Source organism: Tamandua tetradactyla, chromosome 18 (assembly GCF_023851605.1).
Source record: "Tamandua tetradactyla isolate mTamTet1 chromosome 18, mTamTet1.pri, whole genome shotgun sequence".
Classification (NCBI taxonomy): domain Eukaryota; kingdom Metazoa; phylum Chordata; class Mammalia; order Pilosa; family Myrmecophagidae; genus Tamandua; species Tamandua tetradactyla.
In genome coordinates this window covers 28,690,875-28,718,445 of record NC_135344.1, presented here as the reverse complement: position 1 = coordinate 28,718,445, position 27,571 = coordinate 28,690,875, and the positions used below count along the sequence as shown (strand labels likewise).

At 36.8% G+C, this 27,571-nt stretch overlaps 1 long non-coding RNA gene across 1 annotated transcript; it reads right to left on the bottom strand.

The window, feature by feature from the left end:
• Nucleotides 1–6,818: 6,818 nt before the first annotated feature.
• On the bottom strand, nucleotides 6,819–25,980 carry LOC143662580 (uncharacterized). The gene is made up of 3 exons (XR_013165438.1): nucleotides 25,939–25,980; nucleotides 10,948–11,046; nucleotides 6,819–6,915 (listed from the first exon to the last, which is right to left on the bottom strand). It is a non-coding gene; the product is annotated as an uncharacterized LOC143662580 (long non-coding RNA).
• Between the last annotated feature and the right edge of the window lie 1,591 nt (nucleotides 25,981–27,571).

Here is a 27,571-nt window from a genome sequence, read left to right as displayed (position 1 = left end):
AATCATGATTTGTATTGTGTGGGTTGGAAATCCTAGAAGTTCTACTGTTGGGCCATCCTGGAATCACATGTGGCTGTGCTAAAATCCAACCTCTCCAGTAGGACTAGAAGATCCAAATGGCCTCATTAATGTGCCTGGCAGCTGATGATGGCCATGGCGGGGGGATGCCCCAGTCCTCTACGTGGTTGCTCATCTTTTGGCAAGTTTGACTGGGCTCCTTCACAGCATGGTAGCCGCCGTGTTTCAAAAGGTTGAGAGCAGAGGTTGTAAGCCCTGTGAGTCCTAGCCTCTGGAGCTCACACAATGCTACTTCTGACACATTCTACTGGTCAAGGTAAGTCATAAAGCCAACCAAGATTCAAGGGGGTGAAGATAAAGTTGCCACAGGTGTGGAAATGATCCTTGGATTTCACTGCTTAATGGCTACCTTAATAACTTGACCTATTTCTGAACTTGTATCTCAAGGTTAGAAATCTCTGGGAAATAATGGATATTTTTAACTTGCATTTTTGCTTTCTTATAGTTTTAATTTTTATAAACTTGAATAATCATCCACAATATCATCAACAGTCAAGATTTAAAAAGAAAACCCATGTGTTTGTGTTTTTATTATAAAAATTTGACAAAAATATATTCTAAAATTCTACATCATTATATATAACCATAATTTAGTGCCTAGAAGTAAATTGGTTATACCAAAGGTTATGCAAAACTTCTTTCTGGAAAAGTTCAGCCAATACAAGCAGTTCACACTCATACAAGTAGTGCAGATACCTAGTTACCATTCTTCCTCAGTACTGGAGACTTAATAAAAAAGCTTAGTTAACTTGATAGCCAAAACATGTAATTACATTGTTCTAATACCTATGTCTTTGAACCTCATGAGGTTGAATTTTTTAAATATATTTATTGGCCACTTATATTTCTTCATTGGGAAAATCCCTGCTCATATCCTTGCCCATTTTATTATTATTTTATCTATTAGCCCTATGTCTAGGTAGTCATGGGTTTGTTCTAAGGAATAATTGAGAGAAAATAGTGAACATAGTTTTATAAAATTGCAAAGTACAATTCAAATATAGCATTATGGCTCACTTAGACTTTAACAGTAATTATTATCATTGTTATGCCTATTTCTCATTAATATGCTACTGCTTAAAAATAAAACATAACATTATTTAGTCTCAATTTATTAAAACTACTTGCTATAAACATTTATAATGAAGTAATAAATAAAAAATCACCTTGCCTATGATAAATGACCTTGATTTCAACAGACTTTTGACAATTATTTATCCTATGACCTTGGCTAAGTAGCAGCCATTTTAACAACTTTGATCTTTGATAGAAAAAGTAATCAGAATGCCTTTTCTCATATTTATTCCATAATAGCATTTTTTACCACCCAAATTCAAGGTATTATCTTTATTTGATGAGTCATTTCATTTGTGGAGACGTAAGTATGTGTATGATTTGTCATTTCTTTTTAAAATCTAGAAAATATATTTGTCTTAGCTATATACTTGAATAGAAAGAACTCAAAAAAACAAATTGCCAAGTCATTTGTTGCCTTTGAGAGACATCTCGCTTGGTTGTATGAAGTAAATAGATGACCAGTTTATTGAGAAGGATGGATCTAGAAGGGTACAAAAGAAAAACCATTATTCTTTTTCACCATTGTGCTTCAGATGAGCTGCAACAGATCTTTCCCAGCTACTGCAGAGCCTCTCATCCAATTTCTTAGCTTTCTCTGTCATTTTCAGGATGTTGGGTAGTCTAAAACTCAAAATACTAATCTGTCAAAATATAAATGCACATCCTTAGGGTCTTCCCTTCCACACAGCTCAGGCCTTGGAAACCTGCAGCAGGGAATGATCAAGTTCTTTCTCTCCCTGATTAACACCGCTAGCTGTAGTTATTGACTCCTTGTTCTGGTTATCTCTTGCTGAGTAGCAAATTTTGAAGCTAAAAACAACAATCATTAATTTTTTAAAAAGAATCTTCTGGGCAACAGTGGCTCAGCGGCAGTTCTCGCCTGCAATGACGGAGACCCAGGTTTGATTCCTAGTGCCTGCTCATGTGAAAAATAATACATTCATACATACATACATACATAAAAAAGAATCTGCTACTTTCCTCTCCACGTGACATCAGCTGGGGCAACTCGAAGTCTGGGGTGACTCAAAGGTTTGGGACTGAAATTATCTGAAGACTTTCTCACTCACATGTCTAGAGGGTGATCCTGGCTGTCCACTGGGGCCTTAGTTTGGCTTAGCCTGAACATCTACATGAGCCTTCCATGGGGCTGCTTGGCTTCCCCACAGCACAGAGGCTGGGTTCCAAAAGCAAGTACCCAAACAAAAAGGAAGTGGAAACTGCCAGTTCCTTAAGGCCTAGGCTTGGGAATTGGCATAGAATCACTTCTACCATACTCATGTCAAGCAGCCACAGAGTCCAGATTCAAGGAAGGGAAAAAAGACTCCATCTCCCAATCTGAATGTGACAAAGCATGCTGTCTCTTCTTGAAAATTGTTACAACATGCCATACACTTCCATAGTTGGGACAGGAGAAGAAAATGGTCTTTAAAGGACTTGACTACAATCTTGTCTTGATGCCCTCTGTGTGACAGATACTCAGACATGAGTTCTTTGGTTTATTGGTTCTAAGAGTCTCTCCCATTGGGGATTCTCCCACAGCCTGCCACCCAGGACTAAATGATATCCTTTCCAGCTGGTCCCCTGTGGCATCCCCCCACAGCTTACATGTCCAGAAATATACCTCCACCCTCTCTTTCTGCTGGGGTTGCCTCCCCCAGGCAGGTCATTTCTGGACACGCTTCTGTGGCATCTACTCAGCCATTCTGTGAGTGGCTCTCTTGAAATTTCAGGCAGAGGAAAGGGAAACACGGCACCCTCACAGTTCCTCCCAAAGAAATTCTCACTCTGTCTCAGTGAATCCATGGTATTCTCTTCTACATCTTGGAGGAGGTGATGATTTGTCATTTATCTTTTCAGAATGTGGGGAAATGTGGCATCCATTGTTCTCAGCTTTGGGGCCCCAGTCCACAGAAACTCTAGACTGCAGAAATAGTTTATCACCCTAGTCCACAGGCATCAACAACGAAGACAACAATAACATATTCATCATCATGAGCCTGAAGGACTCATGGGGTAATAATCCCTCCCATGATCAGGTTCATGTGTCAACTTAGCCAAGCAGTGGTTGAGCAAGTGCTGGCCTGTCTGTTGCAATGAGGACATTTCATAGAATTAAATCATGATCATGTCAGCTGCATCCACAGCTGATTCCATTTGTAATCAGCCAAAGGGGTATGTCTTCTGCAATGAGTGATGCTTAATTTAATCACTGAAAGCCTTATAAGGAGGATTCAGCAGAGACAGGCTCTTCCTGTTTCGGCTGGTGAGTCTCTCCTGTGGAGTTCGTCCAGACCCTCCATTGGAATCGTCAGCTTCACAGCCTCCTCTGTGGATTTTGGACTCTTCGTGCCCATGGTCATGTGAGACACTGTTATAAATTTTATATTTGTGAATGTTCTCTATTGATTCTATTTCTCTAGAGAGCCCTAACTAATATAATCACAAAAGACTTTTATTCTTTTTTATGGTCCCTTTAGATGTGCTCCATGGAGTATCCATCTTCCCCTCATCCTGAGTGAAAGCCCAAGCAAACTCATAACTTGTTTTTCTTCAGAAACAAAAGACCCTCAAGCCTGTAACTAATAGATCCAGCACAGATAAATATCAAAACTATTCATAGTGACTCCCCATCCCAACTCAAACATTTTCTATTGAAGGTGGAGAGCAGTGATTAGCATCTTCTTTTTCTTCCCTTTTGCTTTTACCTGACTTTTCTTACTATCTCAGTTTCTGGCTCCTCCCAATGAAAAAGGAGAGAAACACAGCAAATTTCCTACTTGGAAAATATTTTCTTGAGCTGGTGTTGTGCACTCTGAGCCTGGTTGATGTTGAAATCAACTTTTTCTGATAGGTAGAGGTGTCAGATCAATTACAGTAGGCCCAGTTAAGTATTGGTTTCTGAAAAACAACAAATAATTTTTCGTATAACTAAAAATTGCTCATTGCTTACCTGAAATTCAGATTTCACTAGGCACCCTGTATTGTTTGCCAATCTGTTGACCCTACAGTGGTAAAGCCCTTACATGGTTCCTCAGAGGCTCTCCTCATTCTCCGATGCTGCGGCTCTCGTCCCCTTGCTGGCAGCAGTGGCATCTCTATTCCAGCTGTTCTCTTCCTCTTTCCACAGACTTTCCAAGTTTGTTCTGCTGTGCTCTACCCATATCTCCAGGAGGCCCTTCTGGAGAGAAGCTAATTGCCTCCCACCCACAGGGCCACACGCACCCCCGTGCAGTGAGCTCTCCTTACTCTGTTGTCATGGCAGCCAACCAGTTTCTGGCTCTTCTGGAATCTCAGGTGTGGGTCAGACTTCAGTCCACTCATAGTTTCTACCAACGCCACCAGGATACCTATCAAGATCTCTAAACGGCCTCCAGGAAAGCTCATTTTCCTGGCCCTGAGGTGAGGGGCAGGCACCCACCACCTCATATTCTGATACAGTCACTTGAACACATAGCACATCCAGCACACACATCGAACATACCTTCAGTCATGGCTCAGGAAAATAAAAATGACAGAAAACAAAGTTAACTAAAACAATCCATTAAAACACACACCAATGAATAATCAAAACTTTAATCCTTGATTACAAAACTACATTTTACTTTGAGTGGTTATGCACAAATATAGAATGGAAGAATTTACAAGCCAAGTTTTTATTCCAGTTTCTTTAATGAGCTAAATAAAAAAAAAACTCCAAATGTAAATTAGTAGTAAGGTGTCTGATTAAACTGGACCAGTGACAGCATTTAGCTGGCATGCGGATCCACCCTGCCTGCTCAGATGCATTTTCTTGGCAGGGGGCCTTGGGAGAGGCTGGGATGTTGACAGGATGGAATTTGTATACTTCAGAATGTCTGCTCATCTATTCTCTGTGGTCACACTTTTGGAACTGTAGAGAGTGAGGCTGTGAGATATAACTATCTTTATTTCCAGGCTACATGTTTCATAAAAGGCAACTCTATACAGAGGACTAGAAGGCATATTCACAAAACAGAAATCTAATCCAAAAGGGAAAATTCAAATCACCTTTACGTTTTCTTTTTCCTTTTTCATAACAAGGTCCGGAGATGCCTAGCAATAAAAGAAGTGCTTACAAAGATCTTTGTGTTAGTTGCCAAGAGACTAGAATTTCATCCTACTAAAATATCATTTCAAGCACATGGGTTGCCCTAGCAACTTATAAAGCTACAGATAGGAGGACGCTTTCACACTCAGTCTACTCTCCTTCCTGGTGCCCTTATCTGTTCTTTCTGTGGCATCCTCCATCCTTCGAAGTACCCAGACCTCAGGAACCCAGAAACTCTTAGCCTGCCTCAGTGTGCCACACCAAATCAATTAAAACAGACATATTAATGCCTTCAATTTTTAATTGCAGGAATGCCTTGCTGTTCCAATAAGCTAACTCAATTTAGCCAAATGAGCAACCACACCTTCTTGTTTGATTCTTACTGAATACTTTTTGTTCAGTGTAGCATTTTTATTTTCACAACTCCTTCAAGCCTCTGAGATCTCTGAAACTTGAGGCAGTGGATTCACAGGTACTGCTTATATCACCCACCATTCCTGGTCACTACCTCTGTCCACACATTGGCCAAGCATCTCTAGAATCACATCTCAAGGATAACACCTGTGGAGCAGTGTCTGCCCACCATTTCGTTAAAAGGAGAACAATGTTTAGTTTCAGCATGCTTTTTTTTTAAGAAACAAATAGTGGCAGTTAAACAAATCAAGCACTTTTCCTTATACAGGAGAATGGGAATATAGTCTTTGAAAAACAGGCTGGATTATGGGTTAAATGTGGTGTGGGGGCAAGAGTGGGAGATGATTTCACAGCTGCTACAATTCCATGATCAACATTGGCTCTGTGTTTGACCCTGAATATGACATTCCCGTCCATCTGATTTGGGTTCAGTTCACACTTCCTTGAGAAATGATTTTGTTCTGACTTCATCAGAAACAGCCTTGCCTGCTGAACAGATGGGAGAGACAGTAACTGTGATATCCAGGCATATGGTTTTGAGAACAGACAGGAGTCGTCATTCCAAATATTAGTACAATTTCTTTCAGGTTTTCATGAAAGTAACACACATGAATGTCAATAGGCAAAAATAACAGATAACATTTTCAATCATCTCAAAACTGACTTGGCTAAAATCAAAATTATAAATCAGTTGGCTTGTATTCCTGAAGTTGTGCCATCTGCATTGCTAATTTGATGATAGGGTAAAAGAAATTAGGTTGGGCTAACAGAAACCAGATCATTCGTCCGTCCATTCATTCATTAAGCAAATATATATTGAACACCATCTGCAGGATTTGTGGGGTCTGATGGAACAAATGATCTCAGGAAGGGAGACAAATAAACTGGGAATTGCAGCACAGTGTGGTGAGGGCAAAATAAAGATGAGAGGCAATGTTACGGGAATGTATAGGAGGAGCACCCAACCCAGGGCAAGTCAGATGGTCTGCGAAGCCTTCTGAGAAGTGGTATCTAAGTTGAAGCATGAATTAACATGCAGCAATCAGCCAGACAAAAGACAAGAGGGGTGGGAGGTGGTATAAAGGAGAACATTTCATACCTGCCAAAGATATCGATGAGAGAAAGAGACACAAACAACAGACAAAGAAAAGAGAGAGACTATGAATACTATAAATTCTCTGCACTCTTTATTCCATAACAATTCACGGCCATCAGACACACGTTACATTAAAAATTTTGTAGAAGGCTGACGGAACTATTTTTCTTCCATCCATTATCTGGAAAGAAGAGAAGCAAAAGGATATTTAAGTAACTGAATGCTCTGATATACTTAAAATTCTGAATACAGGATTCCAATTGTTAAAAAACTGAAGTATTTAACTCTGAACTGCATGAAATACCCTTATGCCACTTGTAATCATTTACAAGGTATTTCAGGATATGAGCGCTTCTGTTCCTCATTTTGAACAGGCAGATCAGTGTACCAGGATAGACAGGACTTCCTGCGAGGTTAAAGGATGAGGAATTAAGACTTGAAGGCATGGTGCAAAGTGTTCCCAACTGGTATCCTGGGTCCCTGCAAATCAGCGAAGGCAGCTGAGGACTTGTTTCAAGCCAGCCAGTTCTGCATGATAGCTTCGTTGTGAGTTAGGGGACTGGCTAACCAAATCATTTAGATGGCCCCTAGGAGGCAGCATTGGCTAGTTACACGTGGCTGTCAAGACCAGCTCTCCCTCAGTCCAGCTCACCCTCATCACAAATGCACACACACACACACACACAATGATTTACAGAAGAAAGTCTCATAATTAATTACTAAAGCTAATATACTAACTTCAAAATAGACTGCCAGAAATGAACTTCAGATGAAAAAGAATGGAATAAACACTACTGCTTGTTAATAAAAAATTTATTCAGAACTCAGCGATTATCCCATGTAATGGTCTAGACTGAAAGGAATGAATTGGAACACAGCATCTCTGAATTAGATTCCATGAATCTATTAATTCCGTGAGGTACAAGAGCACCGGTTGAGAAACTTAAAATATGAGTTATATGTTTACATACACTTACATACATATCAACATATATAAATGTAAAGTATATATGCTATATGTAAAGAAATATTTAATTTCCAACTGACATAACCAAAAGTTTTATACCCTCAAAAGTGGTTTTTTAACCCTCCAGAACTTTGAAAGTTGTTGCTTTCCAAAAAAAGCCTTCTGAAAACAGTTGAACACACACAAGCAGCCAGACCATTAATTAGATTAAGACTGATTTTAGAATTGCTTTTTGAAAGACATTAAAGGAAAGGTGAAGATAGTAGAAGGCAAGATGTGGGGTAGCCCTGCCACAACTTCACAAATATGCCAAGAATCTGGAGAACACATCTGTGTGCTTATAAATTTCATAGATGTTTTGCAAACTCTTAGCTGACATTCCTCTATGATATCCTATGTGAAAAAGTATGCAGCAGTTTATTATAACTTGGGATCCCTCTGCTTTCAGCCTGAGGCGGTTTTCAGGTTCAGGTGGTATACCTAAAGTACCTACAATCAAAATCTTGTTCTAAACATCTGTGGCTGAGCAAAGAACCTAATTCTTTTTTATGAAATAAGTATTTAATACAAAGCTGATAGCTGAGAAGATGTCTGAAAATGGGTTTCAACTAATATGCTTCTATTGATTAAATGTTTCTATAAAGCATACCTGAGTTACAGAAGAGGGTTCAACTATAGAAAAGGAAATAGTGAAACTAAAACTAAGCACCCTAGAAGCAGATAAAAGTCTCAAGCTCTCCAGATAAGGGCTGTACAATAACACATTCATTCTTTGTTGTATCAAAGGCACAGAAGCACTTCCTGTTTTCCTCCTTCTCTGGGCTGTTTCCTCACTAGTACTTCACTAGGAATAGTAATGGAAAATTCTCCATATGCACTCCTATAAGTACATATATGTGTGTGTATATGTATGTATACATATGTGTATATATGTATTTGTACACTGTTTACAAATAGAAAAGGGACAAAGGCTATTCATGAATCTAGATTTAAGAAAGCCTTCTAAAATTCAGAAGTATTTAGTAAATTAGTAAATTGTTTTATTCTGTTGTAAATATATGATATTCAAATGACGAGTACAAAGAGGAGAGGAGTTGGGGAGTAATGGTATGTGTGGTAGGTTCGCACTATTTAAAATTATACCCTCACTCTCTCCAGAACAGGAGCAGCTCCTTCAGCCTGGGTCTGAGAGTCAGAAGGCATGTGAGGCAGAACCCGAGCTGATCCACCGCTGGGGACTGCATCACATTCTGCACAAACACATATCCAAGTCCCTAACCTCGGATCCTGTGGATGTGAACCCATTTGTTAATAAGACTTTGGAAAATTCTATTATTAGTTGTATAGACTTCTTTGTGAATAGGATCATCAAAGATCCTATTTAAATGAGGTCAAATTGAATCTGGATGGGCCTTAATCTATATGACAGGAGATCTTATAAGAAGTTGAGGTCAGAAGTCAACAGAAAGAGGAGCTGGCCCAGGGGAGAAGGAGATGGCCACATGATTGAGGTTCGCTGTAACACTACACACTCCAGCAGAAAGTAAGCCCTGCCACTACCTTGATGTTGACCTTCTAGCCTCCACACCTGTGAGATAACAAATAAATTCCTGTTGCTTAATCCAACAGTTTGTGGTATCTGATGTAGCAGCCCTGGTAAACTAAGACACCCACACATAATTCAAGCCAAAAATAAACCTCTGTGTTTGTAAGCCATCTAGATTTGGGGCATGTTTGTTACTGTAGCATAACCAAGCAAATGCTGACTGATAGAGCCCTGATCAGAAAACACAATCATGGGGTTTGGTACTAGAAGGAGGTCTGTAAGGAATATAGCCATTATGTATTTTCCCTTAACTTTTATTCTGACCTAAAGAAAAGGATATGGCAACAATAAAAGGAGCTATTTGCAAATCAAGTTAGGCTATGGGGAGTTAGGCTTTTTTAGAAAAATAATTGAAATTGCAATGAGAGATGAATGCATTTTCTCCAATATGGCATATAGAACAAAGAAATCTGTCACTCGATATCTTAAATTCTGGAACAAACAACACAAAGCAAAGGAGCTTGGACTGGCAAGATATTCTGCAGACTAGAGCTGAAGCAGAGCAGCTGCAAAGAATCTGTGGGTTACGAGAGGTCTCCAACAAGAAGAAAACATTAGCATAGAGATTGCATTCACTATAAGAAGAATTATTACCACCATTATTTCATTCATAATAAACACCGTAATACAGGAATACCTTAATTCCTGTAATTTTTTTCTGGTAAAACTAGATACGGCCTTATGGTTTAGTTTCCTGGGCTGCTCAAGCAAATACCATGCAATGGTTTGGCTTAAGCAGTTGGAATCTATTTGCTCACAGTGTTTGAGGCTAAGAGAAAGTCCAAATCAAGGAGTCATCAAAGCAATGCTTTCTTCCCGAAGACTGGCTTCTAGCGATCCTTGATCCCAAGGTTGTCACATGGCAAGGTGCATGGCAGCATCTCCTGGTTTCTCCCTTCTTCTCTGGGTTCTACTGATGTTCAGCTTCTATTCTAGGTGCTCCCTCTGGATTTCTCTCACTCTCTCTCTTTGTCTGAATTTCATTCCATTTATAAAGGACTCCAGTGATAGGAATAAGGCCCATCCTATTGAGGAAAGCTATACCTTAACTGAAATAACTTCTATCAAAAGGTCTTACTTATAGTGGGTTCATACTCACAGGAATGGATCATGCTTAAAAGTATGTTTTTCTGGGGTACATATACCCACATCTTATAAATATTATGACCACCACTTTCAGCCCAGCAGTCAGTACTGAGTTATTTGCCAGCCCTGCTCTAAAGATTAAAGAGACTAGTTGTTGTATTCTTTTCAACAAGCTTCAAAGATAGTAGCTTTGGGAGCCATTAATGAAAATTAACAAATATAGATAATGAATAGTTAGCACATATTTATTATTTTATTGGAGCATTCTATTTCTCCAGAAAAGCAGTATGAGAGCTGGGTCAGGTTTTTGTTGTTGTTTTGGTATTTCTAATCTCAATTTTTACTGATCAGGGACAGTAGAACTAAAGATGCAATGCTGCCCTGAACAAACTCAAGTGAGCAGCTACCACATGCAAAAATAAATTTAGCCTGGCAGGTTAAATTTCTGGATGCTATTTCCCAAACTTCTAAATTCATTTCAGTGGCAACAGATTTTATGTTAAAGCTTTTTTGGATTTGGGGATCTTTCACTTTTATACCCAACCCTTACTTACTCTGTCACCACCACCTGGATACTTCTCCCTAGAGCACCATTTTCCTCAGAGCCCTGACACTTCCTCTGAACTGTGCTGTCAGATGCAGTGTGCAGTCTTCTGTAAAGGAGGCAAATATTCAAGTATTACTGGGCTCCACAAGCACACGTATCTTTGTGGCCAGTGCAGATTCAGTGAGGTCTTTCCTAACCTCTTCTAGTCCTTCACTTAGAATGGTGATGAAGAACACAAACCCTGGAACCACGCTGCTTGAGTTCAAATACCAGCTTTACCACTTACCAGAAATTTAGGCAAGTTCTTAAGCCTCTTTATGTTTCAGTTAACACATTTTATAAAATGGAAGTACTAGAATAGCACCTGTAAATATATTTTGTGAAAATTAAATGAGTTAGGATACATAAACCTCCTAACATAGTGCCTGGTATATAATAAATATAATAGTGTTAACTCTAGCATGCCTTTTCAATCAATTATACCAGAGGCATCTGGTGGGCTGGGAAAGGGTTGCAGCAAAACCTGTAACATGTATCCCTCAGCCAGCAAAAACCCAGGCCAATCACCTGCAGTCACAAGCAACCAGGTGTACCATTAAAGTAATTCTAAATCTCTAAGTGTTGAAACAAAAAAGGGGATCAAGAAGCATAGTATTTTTCTGTTTCCCACAAGAATAGTGTACAGTATTATAGACCCATAATATCTATTCTATTCTATTCCCTTTTACCATAAAGAAAATATCCTGGAAAATAGCCTAGGACTTCTTCATTCTCCCACACCATTACTAGAGACACTGTGCCAATTATCCAACCCTGACCTCAGGAAGTTGAATAATTTCACATTAAACTATTTATGATCCTTCCCTTAGGGTTTGAATTTCTCTGTGGGAATCACACAGCAATTAATCATGGGTCATTTTTTCCAGGCTCTGTATTTTCATATATATCCCCCAAAATTCTTCTGTCTGCCCTTTAAAAGGGCATGCACCTCGTAAGAGCCACTGTGAATTAGTTGGGTCGTTTATGTACTCAACCCTTCCAGGACTAGATACACACCTCGGATGTCACAGATTGAGAGGTGACTTCCTAGGGCCTGTGTGAAGTCCAAGAGCCCTGCCTAATGCCCTGGTCTGGTGGGACTAGCCCATGCCGTCCCCTTAGTAAGAGGAATGTGGCACCAAGTTACACTGCAGAGTCCTGGACCTTGTTGCTTTGATGCTGCTTAACAATTTTCCTTAATGCTACAGTTTTATGAACATATAGGTGGCTTTGCCAGTTTGATGTTATTTAGTTCATTTATCCCTGATATCTTTTAAGAGGATGCAAATGTTAAGCTTTCCCTCTTGGTGGGGGTAGGGGGTCTGTTTTAATTACAAATGTAAATATCACACACGTGTACATATACAGTGTCATCAGGACTTTGCAGTTTTTAATTTTTATCCAGTTTTCTAGTTTGTGAGTTTATACCAGATAGTAATGGAATATTTTCTACTTCTGTATAGTCTAAAAACATGATCAACACTCTCATGTTGTTTAATAATTGTTAGCATTGTTTTGAAAAGTAAAGGGAAAAAGTGGAATAGAAGGAGATGTTTCTAAATTTTGCCGTTGCTGTTGTTATCCATAGTAAAAACATACTAAAGAGTTCCAGGGTTACTTGGTGAATGCAAAGTAAATTCCAGAAGATTAAAATATATATATTATAAAACTAGGGGATTCAAAGCCAGCTCAACCTAAGTCCACTGTAAAGATTTTAGTCCTGCTTAGCGTTCACTTTGTGGCCTCATTCAGGATCTAACTGTCCTCATCTATAATATGAGGGGCTTGGATTAAATGGAATTTAGACTCCATCTAAAATAGGCAAGAATAACATTCTCTTGCTTTTAAGATTTTACATGCCGAAATGCATTAGGAAGTTAATTCCCTCATTGATCAGAAAAGGAAACCAGCAAGGAAAGATTCTTTTATTCTCTTTTTAAGACTGTGTCTACATAATCACACAAAAGTGTATCAGAATCTTTTACGGAATGGAACTTGTATCTTGTGTCTTGTGTTGAAAGTGGAAATGTAACATTTTGGACTTGGCCCATAAACTTCAATATTTTTGGATTATGTGATCAGAGTCAAAATGTTTTGATTACAGCTTATTTTCCTTCTGGCTCTCAGCATGTGCAGTATACATGACCCACACACAGAGTCAGCAAAGGAAAACCTAAACCAACTTCACCAGCACTACTTTTTAACAAAGAAAATTGGTAAACACGTAAAATCAAAATTTCTTCCTAATGCATGTTTTCTCATCTTTTCCTACATAAAGATGGGTTTCTCTTCTTTAAAATGGAGAGGTTAAATTATGAAAGGGCTCAAGTCCTTTCTTCTTTAAATTATCTATTGAATATAAGATTCTATACCCTTAGATAAAATGTGAAAAAAATAATCAAAAGTGCTCTTGCTCTTTCAGAAGCCAATTAAACCAACACGATTAAATGTAAATAACTTATCATCTGGAAAAAAGTCATTCTGTCATAGTTTCTAATAATGACTGACTAGCTGCTTAGCACCAACCCTCCCACTGAAATAAAATTATTTTATAAACAATTGCTGCCAAGGCAGAAATCCCTTGCATTGGACTGGGACTCCCAAAAGACTTCACTCTGAAGTGAAATTATGGATTCATAAGATTCACAGGATCTTCTAGGTGATCCACAGTAACCCAAACGTTGTTTATAAGCTTTTAGCACCTTCAGATCCCTCGCAGAAGCAATGAAAAATCTTCTGCTGGGAAAGCCAATATCACTATAGGTGTCAAATTACCTACATTAGCAAGTTCTCAAATATATATCCAGGTAACAATCAAAGAATTGCCCTTCTACAAACAAACAACAAAAAAAAAAAAAAAAAAAAAAAAAACAGGACTCAGAATCAATAGAAACAAGAGATGAAAGAAATAGTCTCCTGGAATCCAGACATTGGAATCATCAGATGCTTGTTATACTCATGGGTATAAAGGCCAAACTTAAAAATCCCAGCAAAGAATTGGGAACTATATAAGTAACATATTAGAATCGTAAAAGAATGAGTTTGAATAAACAACACAGAAAGGATCAATAGCCAAAATTAAAACTTACTGAATGGATTTAACTTCAGATTGGACACAAGTGAAGAGAAAACTTGTGAACTTTAAAATTTAAAAATTAGTCAAAAGAGACCATCTATAATGAATACCAGAAATACATTTTAAGAAAAGGTAAATCGTAAGAGAATATAGAGACATAGTGAATGCAATGAGATTTATTACAAAATTAATTTGAATACCAGAAGGAGAGGCAATAAGGGAACAATATTTGAAGAAATAATGACTGAGATTGTCCCAAAACTGACAAACTACATTAATCAAGAAGCCCAACAAACTCCATGCCTACACAGTGAGCTCGCAGACAAATAAAAGACAAACGTAAATTTTTAAGGCAGTCTGAGAATGAAAGACATTACTCTCCAAGAGCAAAAATTAGAGAAACAGCTGATTTTTTAACAGCAGCAACAGAAGCTAGAAAATAGCAGGAAATATCAGGAAGGTACTGAAAGAAAACCAATCGCCATTCTAGAATTTCTTATCAAGAGAAAATTTCAATCCAGATGGTGATATAATAAAGATATTTTCAGATAAATAAAATCTGAGATAATTTGCTACTTGCAGGCCAATCTAAAACAAATTCTTAATGGAAGTTCTTAACGGCTTAATTTCTTCTTCAGGCTGAAGGGAAAAAAACAAACCAACAGATGGAACCTCAGAGCTTCATCAAAGATTGAGAACAATGAACATGGTAAACACATTCATAAAATTTAAATGCTTGAAATCATGCAAAGTATGTTCTGTGACACCCCCCACCCCCCAAATAGGATTGTTAGATAACAATGTTAGGAACATATCTAGAAAAATATCCTATTAGGAAATTGAACAATACACTTCTAAATTAACATAGGCCTAAGAACAAATAACAGGTCAGACATTAAGAGCAGCTATACAGGGATATTCCTCTTGAACTTATATGTAAAGATTCCTTTAACAAAATTTTAGCAGGTTGTATCCAGCAATGCATACACACACACACACACACACACACACACACACACACACACATATATACATATTACATATACATATATAAAGGATAATGCATCAATACATTAAGGCCAGCTAAATTTATCTCAGGAATGAAAGGCTGATTTAACATTCAAAAGTTAATCAATATAGGGTGCACAGGTGGTTCGGTGGTAGAATGCTTGCCTTCCATGTGGGAGACCATGGTTCGATACCCAGACCATGCACTAAAAAAAAAATTTAATCAATATAATTAAAAATATTAATATATCAATAAGGGGAAAAAGATGATCAACTCAAGGAATGTAGGAAAAAAAAACCTTTGAGAAGAGTCAATGCACATCCATGACTAAAGACTATCAGAAAATGAATAAAAGGAAATTTATTCAACTTGATGAAAGATTTATTTGCAAAACCTATATCTATCACAAATCTTAAGGATGATATATAAGTGCTTTCCCATGAAGAAATGAAACAAGGCAAAGATACCTTTATGTTACTGGAGGCCCTAGGAAATATGATTAAAAAGATATATAAAGACATACATATTAGAATGGAAGACCAAAACTATCTTTATTCTCAAATGATATGAAAATCTGTGCATAAAACCAAATGAGTCCACAAAAAAGCTATCAGAATTAAGTGAATTTAGCAAGATTGCAGCATACAAAATTAATATACAAAAAAATCAATATGCAACTTCCAATTCTGGAAAGATGCAGTAGGGATATGTTTACTTATTTCTCTTTCTAAGTACATCTAAAACCCCTGAAAATTATACATAAAACAAATAGGAGATGACAACCCTGAAAGATGGAAAGAAGACAGAATGACTAGTGACCTTATGACTCAAGGAATGACATGGTGGTGAGCGCTGGATTTTTTGTCTCATACATCCCAGACTTATAGCTGAAGAAGCCAGCAAACTGGAAATGCTAAAAGGCACAGGTCAAAGTTTGCCCTCTCTATCCAGAGCATCAGAAAGAAGGACAGCTTGGCAAGAGAGAAAATTTTTAGACAATGACTACTCTACTATAGCCAAATACTATAGAAAAAAATCTGTTAAAATCACTTCCACCCACACCAGCTAAGGCTGAGTGGGGAACCCAGACTTCTACTTGCTAGACTACACTGAGGTATTCCAATCTCACCCACCTTTTGCTGAATAAAGAGCTGGAATGCTCATCCCTACCAGACCAAGGCACCATTCCCCCTCTCTGCTGTTGTAGTGTCAGAAGAGACCTTGGGGAGAGTCAGGACTTTTACCACTATCCAGTGGTAATAAGGCCACTACCCTGGTGTTATCAGTAGAAGCCATGGAGTAGTACAAATGAGGCACTCCTAAACCTCTCTGCCAAGATGGTATCATTAGAAACCTAGTGGGGAACCAGAATGTCCATCCCTGCCTAGAAGTAACAAAAAGTCTATCCCCCAACCCTGGTGTCAACTGAAGTCAAATGAGAAGCCTAAATATTTTCCTCCACCTGCCAGTAATAAGTGAATGGCCCTCTCTTCCCCTGCAAAAGTAGCGTCACATAAGCTAGGTAAAACAAAAGGTTTAAATAGGATCTAGAATATCAAAATGTAATATTCAAAATGTCCAGGTTTCATTCAAAAATCACTTATCATAACAAGAATCAGGTAACCTAACTTTGAGTGAGAAAAATAAATAAATAAATACCAACACAAACATGACAGAGATGTCAGAATTATCTGACAAAACTTTTCAAGCAGCCATCATTTAAAACAAACATGTTTGAAACACATGAAAAAATAGAAAGTCTCAGCAAAGAAATAAAATATATAAAAAAGAACCAAACGAAAATTTCTGAAATGAAAAGCACAGTAATTGAAATAAAAAGCTAAGTAAATGACTCAAAAGCAGAATGAAAGGGACACAGGGAAGGATCAGTGAATTTGAAAATATATATTACCCAATCTGAATAAGAGAAAAATAGGCTGTGGGACTGTGGGAGTATAACAAAAGATCTAACATTTGTGTCATCAGAGCCCCAAAAGGAGAGGAGTAAAAAGACATGTCTGAAAGAGTATTTAAAGAAAGAATGGCTAAAATTACCCAAATTTACAAAGGACTGAAACTTAAAGATGCAACAAGCTAAGCAAACTCCAAATAGGATAAATCCAAATAAACCTGAACCAAGATGCATCATAGTCAAACTTCAGAAAATTAAAGACAAAAAAAAAAACTTTTTGAAAGCAACCAGAGATAAATGAATGAAACCTTACAAATAAGGAAAACATAATTTGAACTACAGTATATTTTTCATCAGAAATTATGAAGGCCAGAAGGAATTGGCACAATAAGAATTGTTAACTCAAAATTTTATATCAAATGAACATATCCTTGAGGAATGAAGAGGAAATCAAGACATTCTCTGCTGAAGAATAATTGCTACCATTAGACCTAGTATAAAATAAAGTCTAAAGGAAGCTCTCTAAAAGCAAAATAAATGATAAAAGAAGGTATCTTGGAACATTAAGAAGTAAGAAAGAGCAATAAAAAGAGTAAAAACATGAGTAAATACAATTTTCCTTCTCCTCTGGGGTTTTCTAAATTATGTCTGAGGGTTGAAGAAAAATTTTACAATCCTTGGTGTGGTTCCAAATATATGGAAAGGAAACATTTAAGATAATTATATTTAAAAAGTAGGGATGGTAAAAAGATATAATAGGAGGTAAGGTTTCTAGACTTCATCTGAACTGGTAAAATGTTTACACCAGATGAGTTGATAAATTATGTATATAATAATGTAATACCAAAAGTAACTACAAAAAAACTATAAAGGAGATACAGAAAAAGTACTACACATAAACCATAATGGAAATGTAAAAAAATATATATATATGTTCAAGTAAACCACAAAAAGGCAGTAAAATAAAGGAGAGAAAACACAGAAGAAAAAAAAAGGAAAATGGCAAACAAGCCCTAATATATCAATAAGTCCATAAAACATAAATGGCATTTGTCATTCAGAGAATTTAGATCTTAGGGGCTGGGATATCAACAATGGTTTCAACCTACAACTGTAGGAGCCCAGGCTTTGTCTCAAACACAGTCCAACAAGGGTGGAAGTGGGGCTGGTTGAGAGTCACTGTAACTTTTCCAGCCTGCAGGGAAAAGAGAGAAGAGCAGCTCTTCCCCAAGAAAAGGAGGGAACTGAGGCCCAGTACAGGTGGTAGCTGTTATTTAGAGAACTTAGACCCCAGGAGCTAAGAAAATAGAAATAATTTCAAATAGATTTCCCTACCACCTCTGTCTCAACCATGTGTCTGACAGGGGTGGGGTCATCTGAGGATTAAAGGCACAGTTCCACTTTAGGCCTGGGAGGAGCAGTGGACTGGCAAGTACCATCTGTGGAGCAGGACAGGAAAAGCACAGAATCAGAAGGCTTCACAGGAAAGGCTGGCACCCTGCTGCCATCACCCCCAGGGAACCCTGATTCTGAACTACACCCCCTTTATGAGTCCTGGACCTTTCTTGTCTTGGAAAAAGCTGACTGGGGTAGACACTCTCGGTGGGGGGGGGACCCTAAACCCTAATCCAAGAATTTGTTCCCCAGATAAAAATTTACTAGAGATAATAAAAGGAGTGTTAAAATACATAGAGAGGAAAACAAAACAAAACAAAACACCAGATCAACAATCCCTGAGGAGGAAGAAGGAAGATAATTTTTTCCCTAGGAGTGAAACAATTGCACAAAAATGACAATCTTAAACTTCAATTCATATATGTAGGGCAAGAATCAGAAAAATGAGAGCTGAAAAAATATGATCAGTTAAACAGAAACTATGCTATAGCTCTAGGACACATTGAACAAGGGCAAAGCATAGTTATAGAACAAAGCCAATCAAGAAGAAATACCTAGGCAAGAGAGAGAAAACAATCCCTAGAATAAACTAATCAGGAAAATCAGATGCCTGGACACTAGCAAAAAATAATCAGAACTCACACTAGGAAGCCTGAAGATATGACCCAGTCAAAAGAACAAACTAAAATTCAGACAAGAGGCAGGAGTTGAAACAACTAATTTAGGATGTGCAAACAAATCTTCTACATCAATACAAGGAGTTAAAGGAAAATGTGGCGAAAGAAATGAAGTATATAAAGAAGACATTGGGTGAACATAAATAAGAATTAGGAAACTTGAAAAAATAACAAAACTTATGGGACTAAAAGGCACAATAGAGGAGATGAAAAATACAATGGAAACATACACCAGCAGATTTGAAGAGGCAGAAGAAAGAATTGTGAACTAGAGGACAAGACATCTGAAATCTTATACACAAAAGAACAAATAGGGAAAATATACATTGAGCAGCATCTTAGAAAATTGAATGACAACATGAAATACACAAGTACATGTGATATAGTTATCTGAGAAGGAGAAAAGAAAGGGAAAGTGGCAGAAATAATAATGGAGGAAATAATCACTGAAAATTGCCCAGCTCTTATGAAAGACATCAAATTACAGGTGCAAGAAGCATAACATAGCCCAAACAGGATAGATCCAAATAGATATACTCCAGGACACTTACTAGTCAGGTTGTCAAATGTCAAAGACAGAGAGAATTCCTAAAGCAACAAGAGAAAAGCAATACATCATATACAAGCAAAGTTCAGTTAAGACTAACTTAAGATTTCTCAACAGAAAACGTGGAGATGAGAAGGCAATGGTATTATATATTTAAGATACCGGCAGAGAAAAACTGCCAGTGAAGAATTTTATACCCATCAAAACTGTCCTTCAAAAATGAGGGAGAGCTTAAAATATTTACAGATAGATACTGAGGGAATTTGTGAGCAAGAGACCTGCTCTACATGAAATACTAAAGGGAGTGCTACAGGCCAATAGAAAAATACAGGACACAGAGATTTGGAGGAGAGTGTAGAAATGAAGATTAGCAGTAAAGTGACTAAAAGAGCAAAAAGAGAGAAAAAATAATATACGACATATAAAATCCAAAGAACAAAATGACTGAAGAAAGCACTACCTTCACAGTAATAACATTGAATGTTAATAGACTAACTCCCCCCACCCCCAATCAAAAGACAGACTGGCAGAAAGGATTTAAAAAGAAAGGATCCATCTATATGCTGTCTATAAGAGACTCACTTTAGACCCAAGGACAAAAATACGCTGAGAGTGAAAAATTGGAAAAAGATATCCCATGCAAACAGCAACCAGAAGAGAGCTGGGAGAGCTATACTTATATCAGAAAAATCACACTTTAAATGTAAGACAGTTAAAAGAGAAAAAGGAAGACTCTATGTATTAACAAAAGGGACAATTCATCAAGAAGAAGGTGCACTTCTTGCCCTTTAAATATTTGTACACTGAGCCAGACTGCCCCAAAATACATGAGGCAAATACTGGCAACACTGAAGGGAGAAAAAGACATGCCTACAATAATAGAGTTTTCAAGGCACCACTTTCATCATAAATAAAACAAATCTAGATGGAGGATCAATAAGGAAACAGAGATCTTGAATAATATGATCAATGAATTAGACAACATTTATAGCACATTGCACCCTGAAACAGCAGGATATACATTCTTCTCAAGTTCTCATAGATCATTCTCCAGGATAGACCACATGTTGGGACATAAAGTCAGTCTCAATAAATTTAAAAAGTCAGAAATAACACAAAACATTTTCTCAGATCATAGCAGAATGAAGTTGGAAATCAATAATAGGTGAAGGGTTGGAAAATTCACAAATACATGGAGGCTCAACAACACACTCTTAAACAACCTGTGGGTGAAGGAAGAAATTACAAGATAACTCAGTAAATATCTCAAGGCAAGTGAAGATGAGAATACAACATATCAAAATGTATGGGATGTAGTGAAGGCAGTGCTGAGAGGGAAATTTATTGCTCTAAACACCTATATTTAAAAAGAAGAGGATGGTGCAATGGTGGCTCAGTGGTGGAATTCTTGCCTGCCATGCCAGAGACCTCGGGTTCAATTTCTGGTGCCTGTCTATGCAAAAAAAAAATGAAGAAGAAGAAGAAAGAGTAAAAATCGAGGAATTAACTACACACCTGGTGGAACTAGAAAAAGAGCATCAAACTAACCCCAAAGCAAGCATAAGGAAAGAAATAACAAACATTAGAACAGAAATAAATGAAACTGAAAACATAAAACAATAGAGAGAAACAGGAAATACAGAAGTTGATTCCTTGAGAAAAATCAATAAAATCAATGGGCTCTGGGTGCACAGCTGGTTCAGTGGTTAGAATGCCTGCCTTTCATGCGGGAGAACCAGGTTCGATTCCCGGACCATGCACCACCACCAACACCCCTACCCCCCCCCCCAAAAAAAGAAAAATCAATGGACTCTTAGCTAGACTGACACAGAAAAAAAAAAAGAGAGGGGATGCACAAAAATAAAATCAGAAATGGGAGGGGGACATTACTACTAACCCCACAGAAATAAGAGACAATGAGAGGATGCATGAGAAACTATATACCAACAAATTAGACAACACAGATGAAATGGATGACTTTCTAGAAATACATGAACAACAAACACCAATTCAAGAAGAAAGAGAAGACCTCAACAAACTAATCATAAGTAAAGAGATTGAATCAGTCATCAAGAAGCTCCTAAGGAAGAAAAATCCAGGACCAGATGGCTTCACATCTGAATTCTACCAAGCACTTCAGTAAGAATTAGTACCAATTTTGCCCAAACTCTTCAAAAAAACTGAAGAGGAGGGAAAACTACCTAATTCATTCTATGGAGCCAACAGCACCCTAAGAACAAAGCCAGGCAGAGACACTGCAAGAAAATAAATTATAGAGCAATCTTTTTAATGAACATAGATGCAAATATCCTCAACAAAATACTTGCAAATCGAATTCAGCCCAATAAAAGAATTATTCTTCACATGATAAAAGGAATCTATGAAAAACCCACAGCTAACATCATACTCAATGGTGAAAGACTGAAAGCTTTCCCTCTAAGATCTAGAACAAGAAAAGGATTCCCTCTGTTACCATTGTATTCAACATTGTGTGAAAGTTCTACTAGAGCTACTGGACAAGAGAAAGAAATAAAAGGCATCCAAATGAGAAAGAAAGAAGTAAAACTTTCACTATTTGCAGATGACGTGATTCTAGATGTAGAAAGTCCAAAAAAATTACAACAAAGCCATCAGAACTAAACAAGTTCAGCAAAATGACAGGATAGACACACAAAAATCAGTAGTGTTTCTATATACTAGTAATAAGCAATGTGTGAAGGAAATCAAGAAAAAACTCCCATTTACAATAGCAACCAAAAGAATAAAATATTTGATTAGGAGTAAATGTAACCAAGGACATAAAGGACCTACACACAGAAAGCTATGAAACATTGCTAAAAGAAATCAAGGAAGACCCAACTAAATGGAAGGGCTAACATATTCTTGGATTAGAAGACTAAATGTAGTTAAGATGTTGATTTTACCTAAAATAATTTATAGACTTAATATAAAACCAATCAAAATCCCAACAGCTTACTTTGCAGAAATAGAAAAAACAATAATCAAATGTATTTGAAGGGCAGGGTGCCCCAAATAACCTAAAATATCTTGAGAAAGAAAAATGAAGTTGGAAGTCTCACATTACCTGTCTTTACAGTATATTACAAAGCTACAGTGGTCAAAACAGCATGGCACTAGCATAAAGATAGATATATTGACCAATAGAATCTAATTAAGAGTTCAGAAATGGACCTTCTCATCTACGATTGATTTTTGACAAAGCAGCCAAATCCACTCAACTGGGACAGAACATCCTCGTCAACAAACTGCTTGAAGAACAGGATATCCATATCCAAAAGAATGAAAGAGGACCCCTATCTCATACCTTGTACAAAAATTAACTCAAAATAGATCAGACATATACATTAGAGCAAAGACCATAAACTTTTAGAAGAGAATGTAATGAAGTATCTTAAAGATCTTGTGGAAGTAGGTAGCTTGCTAGCCCTTACACTCAAAGCTCAAGCAATGAAAAAAGAAATAGATAAACTTGGATTTCCTCAAAATTTAATACTTTGTACCAAAGGACTTTATCAGGAAAGGAAAAAGGCAGCCTAATAAATGGGAGAGTAGGAAATTACATATTTGGAAATCACATATCTGATAAGGGTTTAATATTCAGAATATATAAAGAGATCCTACAACTAAAAAAAAAAAAAAAAATGACCCAATTTAGAAATGAGAAAGAGATATGGATAGACACTTTTCCAAAGAGGAAATGAAAATGGCTCAACAACATATGAAAAGATGCTCAATTTCACTAATGTAGAAAAATACAAATCAAAACCACAATGAGACACCACTTCACATCTACTAGAATGGTCATGGCCAGAAAACTACAAGTGCTGGAGAGGATGTGGGAAAACGGGTACAGCTATTCACTGTTGGCAGGAATGTAGAATAATAGCGCAGAAGCTCTGGAAGATAGTTTGGCAGTTCGTCAGGAAGCTAAGTATAGAATTGTTTTATGATCCAGCAATTCCATTACTAGGTATATAGTTGGAAGAACTGAAAGGAGAGACATGAACAGACATTTGCTCCCCAATGTTTACAGTGGCATTATTCATGATTGCCCTAGGTGGAGACAGCCCAAATGTCCTTCAACTGAAGAATGGATAGACAAATTGTGGTCTATACATATTATGGAATATTATGCAGCTGTAAGAAGGAATAAAGTCATGATGCATGCAACAATGTAGATGACTCTTGAGACATTATGCTGAATGAAATAAGCCAGAAACTAAAGGACAAATACTGTATGGTCTCACTAATATGATCTATGATGAACAAACTCCTGGGAGTTAAAATCAAGAACATTGGTTATCAAGAGACAGAAAAGAGCAGAGATTGGACAGTTGATGCTTAAGAAGTACAAAATATTCAATAAGGTGGTTTGCAAAGGTTCAGAAATGGAAAGCACAATACTGTATGATGGTAGCACAAATATTGTAAGTGTAATTAAGAAAGCTGAGTGTGTAAATGATTGAAAGAGGAAGGACTGAGTGGTGTATGTCACAGAAGGAAAGCTAGAGTATAAAAAACGGGATTGTATAACAGTAAAAACTAAAGTGAACAATGTTGGTGGTTAATAGTACAAATATAATGACGTTTTTACAAGAATGAGAACAAATGAATGTTACTATTACAAGGTGTTACAAGGTGTTAGAAATGGAATGGTATATGTAAAAATACAATTAATGCAAACCAAAGTCTATAGTGTAATATTCTTTGATTAATTGTAGCAAAGGCACTATACCTAAGTTAAATAGGAAGTATGGGTAGTTTTTTTCTTCAGAAGAAATGAGAATACTCTCATCTTGACTGTGGCAGCAAAGGCATAACTATGTGATTATATCAAGAACCACTGACTGTACACTTAGGATGGATTGTATGATCTGTGAATAAAACTGTTTAAAAACTTAACCCAAATATATTCAGTCTAGACAACACTCACTTCAAATATGATGTATAAGCAGTTTCAGAGTAAAAGAATGGAAAAATTTATATTATGCAAATATTAACCAAAAGAAAACAGGGGTGGCTATATTAGTATCATATAAAAAATACTTTAGAGCAAATAAAATTACAAGAGACTAAGAAAAACATTATATAATGATAAAAGGGTCAACCCACCAAAGACAAGTGTGGTAGTTAGAACCTGTATATACCTCCAGGAAACATGTTCTTAGATATAAACCATTCCTGTGGGTATAAACCCATTGTAAGTAGAAACTTTTGATGAGGTTACTTCAGTTAAGGTGTGGTCTGTCTCACTCAGGATGGGTCTTAATCCATTACTGGAGTCCTTTATAAGACAATGAAATTCAGCCAGAGAGAAAGAAAGCCACAGAAGCAAGATGCTGAAATCATGGAAATCCAGAAGAGAAGGGAGAGATCAGCAGATGCCACCATGTCCCTTGCCATGTGACAGAAGAACCAAAGATCTCAAGCAGCCAGATTTTAGAAAGAAAGCATCACCTTGATGATGCCTTGATTTGGACATTTTCCCAATCTCAAAACCGTGAGCAAATAAATTCCCATTGTTTAACTAGTTGATTTCATGGTATTTGCTTGGAGCAGCCGAAGAAACTAAAACACATAATATATGCAACAATAGAGCTGCAAAATATGTGAAGTAAAAGGTGATAGAACTGAAAGGAAAAATAGATCAATTCTCAATTATACTTGAAGACTCCAATGTCACTCTCAAAAAATAAAACAACAACCAGAGAAAATTGGAAAGGATATAGAGGAACTCAACATCAACATCAACCAACACAATCCAATTGACATTTATAGAACACTGGGACTCAACAACAGCAGAATACACAATATATTCAAGGGCCCACAGAACATATAATTAGATAGATCATATTCTGGGACCTCGCAAAACCTAAAAAAAGGTAAAAAGAATTGAAATCATACAGAGTGTGCTCTCTTATCACAAATAATCAAACTAGAAACAAATAACAGAAACAAAGCAGGAAAATCTACAAACACAAACTAAACAATGCACTTCTAAATGATTTTGGTTCAGAGAGGAAGTCTCTAAAGAATTAAAAGTACTTTGAACTTAATTCACGTCAGAATTCATGGGGTATAGCTAAAGCAGTTGTTGGGTAGAAATTTATAGCACTAAATGCTTACATTAGAGAAGATGAAAAGTTTCAAATCAATAATCTAAGTTCCCATCTCAAGAACCTAGGGAAAGAGCAAAATAAAACTCAAAATAAGCAGAAGAAAAGAAATAGAGTAGAAATAATAAATATTAAAACAGAAATGAAACAATAGAAAAATAAATGCAGTATAAGACTTCTGTAAAAAGATAAATAAATGGACAAACCTCGGAACAAATACTGTATGATCTCACTGATCTGAAATAAATAGAATAAGCAAACTCATAGAGTTAGAATCTAGAATGTAGGTTACCAGGGAATGGAATGGGGATAGGGAACTGAGCCTTAAGACTTAAAATGAACAGGGTTCCTATTTGGAATGATGGAAATGTTTTGGTAACAAACAGTGGTGCTGGTAGCACAACACTATAACTGTAAGTAACCAGCAATGAAATATATATCTGAATGTGGTTAAAAGGGGAAATAATAGGTTGTATATATGGTAACAATCCATGAAACTACGCAAACAATGAACCCTAACTTAAACCATGTACTGTAGTTAATGTTATAATTACATAAATGTGTTTTCATCAATTGTAACAAATGTTCCACGCCAGTGCAAGATGTTGATAATAGGGTGATATATGAGAATCTGGCATTTTATGCATGATTGTTTGGTAAACCCACAAGTTCTGTAACAAACTTTTTTGTAAGTGGGCACTGATAAAGGAAAAAGGGAGGCGACAGAAATGATCAATATCAGAAATGAAATTGGGGTATCACCACCAACTCTACAGACATCAAAAAACTTAATGGGGGGTGGTACGATGCAACTGTGGCTCAGTGACAGAATTCTCGCCTGCAATGCCAGAGACCCAGGTTCAATTCCTGGTGCCTGCCCATGCCAAAAAAAAAAAAAAAAAAAAAAAGGCAAATAGTAAGGGAATAGTAGGAACAACTTCACACACATAAATTTGACAATTTATATGAAATTGACCAGTTCATTGAAAAACAAATCTACCACAATCTCCAAGACCTGATGGTTTCACTGGAGAATTCTGCCAAACATATAAAGACAAATTACCACCAGTTCTACACAATCTCTTTAAGAAAATACAAGAGGAAAGAACAATTCTCATTTTGTTTAATGAAACTAATATTACCCCATAACAAAATCTGACAAAGAGAGAAAACAAAAAGAAACTATAGATCAATATCCCTCATGAATACAGATGCAAAAATCTTTATCAAAACAACAAACAGAATTCAGCAATATATAAAAGTAATGATACATCATGACCAAGTAGTGTTCATTCCAGGGATGGAAGACTGTCTCAGTAATTGAAAATCAATCCATGAAATCCACTATATTAATAGGCTAAAGTAGAAAAAGTATGTTAATATCAATTAATGCAGAAAACACATTTGATACAATTCAACATCCCTTCTAAATGAAAATAAAGTTTCTGCAAACTAGGAATAGAGAAGAACTTCCTCAATTTGATAAAAAGCATCCACACAAAAACATGCCACTACTTTTATACTTAATAGTGAAAGACTGAATGTTTTCCACCCAGGAGTAACAAGGCAAGCCCATCTGCTCTCATCACTTCTATTCGATTGTTGAAAAATTCTAGCCAGTGCATTAAGGCAATATAAGTTGAAAGAAAAATAAAACTGCTCCTATTTACAAATGATGCGATTATCTATGCGGAGCACCCCAAGGTTGCAGGGTAAAAGAAAAAAAAAATCAGTTTTATTTCTATATACCAGCAATGAACGTGTAAATACCAATATAAAAATATATCATCATTTATAGTCACTCAAAACATTAAATGTTAAGGTATATATTTAGCAAAA